The sequence below is a fragment of the Dendrobium catenatum genome, unplaced genomic scaffold (assembly GCF_001605985.2).
Source record: "Dendrobium catenatum unplaced genomic scaffold, ASM160598v2 fragScaff_scaffold_1017, whole genome shotgun sequence".
NCBI classification, from domain to species: domain Eukaryota; kingdom Viridiplantae; phylum Streptophyta; class Magnoliopsida; order Asparagales; family Orchidaceae; genus Dendrobium; species Dendrobium catenatum.
The window spans coordinates 64117-67155 of NW_021319479.1; positions in this window are offsets into that span (position 1 = coordinate 64117).

The window sequence follows — 3039 nt, forward strand, 5'->3', positions numbered from 1 at the left end:
TATGAGTAAAGAATTCAAAGACACTTTGGTGGTTCACATACCAAAGTCCTCTAATCCATTAACTCATTCCAACTTTAGGCCAATAAGTCTTTGTAACTCTATTTATAAAATTATGGCCAAGGTTATTCGCAATAGAATGTTATTGGTTATTCCAAAGATCATTTCTGAATGGAAAGTAGCCTTTGCAAAAGGAAGATCTATCTCTGATCATATCCTATTAGCTCAAGAAATATTCAATAAAATGAGACATTCAAAAGACAGCAAGGGGTTGATAGCCATCAAGTTGGACATGGAGCAAGCATACGATAGTATGTGTTGGGCCACCTTGAAGAAGATGATGATGGAGTTGGAATCCCTAATAGATTTCTTGGACTTATTTTGGACTGCATTTCCACACCCAAATTCTCTATATTAATCAATGGTACAAGATCAGATTGGATTGAAGGAAGATGTGGTTTTCGGCAAGGATGCCCACTCTCTCCCTTTTTATTTATTATTTGTTCCCAGCTTCTAACAAATAATTTTTATAGTGAAGGAGTTAATTTGGGTATCAAAATCTGCTCTAAAGCTCCAAGAATTTCTCATCTTATGTATGTAGATGACGTATTATTGTTTACAAACACAAAACAAAACAATGTTAGAAAAATGAAAGGCATCTTGGAGGATTACTGCCAATGGACCGGACAGAGTATAAATCAATAAAAATCTTCCTTGATCTTTGGCAACTCTGTTTTGAGGAGAACGAAAAAGAGAATTTCAAAGTTGTTTGCTTTTAAGGTGGTAAAAGAACTTGATTACCTGGGAATCAAATTGGATTTAAGAAGATTAAAGAAGGAGGATTTGCAAATGCTATTGGATAAATCTATTAAAAAGATTAATGAATGGGGGAATAGATTTATTTCATTAGCTGGTAAATTATGTTTGGTAAATTCTGTAATTCTTTCACTGTCTATTTTCCTACTTTCTCACTCTCTTGTCCCATTGAAAATATTAAATGAGTTAGAGAAATGCTGTAGAGAATTCATCTGGAATAAAATGAATTTGAGCCACGGATTATATTTTGTATCTTGGGATTTGCTTTGTACGCCTAAGCATAATGGAGGATGGGGTCTCCAATCAACTATTACAAGAATCGGTCACCTCAGAGCAAAGTTTGCATGGAGTTTAATTGAAAATCCAAATACGTTATTAAATAGAAATCTCATTGCTAAGTATGGTGAAAAATGGTGGAACAAGGAAGAATCTAAATGTGGCTCAAACACGTGGAAAATCATTATCAGTGGTTGGAAAGTGCTAAAGTAGTTTGTTAGATGGAGAATAACAAATAGTTCAAACATCAATGTTTTAAAAGACGTATGGTTGCTGGATAAAAATTTGCTTCAATGGCCAACATTTGTGAAATGCTTTGAAGATGAAAATTTTACTCTTGATCATTTTATAGATAATGGAAATTGGGATGTAAGGAATCTTGAATTCTGCATCGGTGATGAGCTGGTAAGGATTATTACATGTATGCAGATTTGCAATTATAATAATCATGATCAAATGGAGTTAAAACTACAGTTTTCTGGTAAGTCTTTATCAGCATTAATTATTGAAGACAGACTAAATTCCAATGCTACAGAAAATACATATACTTGGATTCACAAGCTCAAATTAAATGCTCAAGTTGAGCTTTTTGTATGGAGGTTATGCAGGAATGCTATTCTTACAGAAGAGTTCCTTTTTAGAAAGAAAATTTCAGGTAATCATCTTTGTCCTATGGGATGTGGTGAGATTGAAGATCAGTTTCATATAACTACCACTTGTTTAACAATGATAAAAGTTTCCAAAGTATTAAGAGGATGGGGTTTAAAAGTTCCAGAATTTTGCAATTGGTCACATTTTCTACTTGAAATCAGTAGATTAACCATACATGATATTATAACAGCAAGGTTATATACAATACTTATTTGGACGGTGTGGAATAATAGATGCAAAATTAAACACGGCAAAACTGGAAATAGTATTGTTATGTTAGCTATCTCTGTTTTAAGCTATTTTAGCTCATCAAGGATTGGGATTTATTGCTCAGATCACTGGGATGCTTATTGATCTAAAGGACTTCTCTTAGATTATTGGCATCCTGCTCCACCTGATTGGTTAAAAATGAACCTTGATGCATCTCTTAAAGGAAACTATATAGCTGGTGTTGGTGGCGTAGTAAGAGATGACAAAGGTAGATTTATCTATGCTTTTGGAAGGAAAAAAACACATTGGGACAGTGCAAAATTGGAACTTTTGGCATTCAAAGCATTCAAAAAAATCTGTAAAAATTGGAGACAAGATATTAAAGGCATCATAGTGGAAGGAGATAATAAGAATGTTCTTCTATTTCTTCAACAATTGTATAGCAAACCGAAGAATTATTGTAAGAACGTAGAAGATGATGATCTTTTATTCTTGGGTAACTTCAATAATGTCATCTTTAGTTATGTTAAAAGAAATTGTAATAAGTTAGTTGATTATTGTGCTAACTTAGCTTTATCTTTAAACTTTGATTGGGATTTATTTCTTATGGACAACCTTCCTTCTTACTTTGTTAAATTGGTAAAGGAAGAAAGTGAAAGATGGTTGGTCTCGCAATAGCTTGTATCTAGGCTTTTTCTTGGTGCTTTTTATATTATTGCTACTTAGCATTTCTCCAAAAAAAAATGAGAGCAGTCCCAATAAACCAAGCTGATCTCAAAAGCACTTATAAACCTCCCTTTCATGTCACGTAGAATGCCACCAACTCCTGCCATATTTGAATTAGATAAAGAGGCATTCAAGTTTTCTTTGAGCCATCCCGAAGGAGGGGGATACCAAGATTTATAAGACAGCTTTAGAAGCTGATTAGAATCCCATCTTTTCTTGATGTGAACAAAATAAAAAGATGCATAAGCAAAGTTAACTGTAGACGTAGCTATATAACAATCACAATCCTCCAAGCCACCTTGAATAGCCTTATTCCTGCTCTGCCAACATAAAAAAACAATCGAGCAATACAAATTGCCCAAT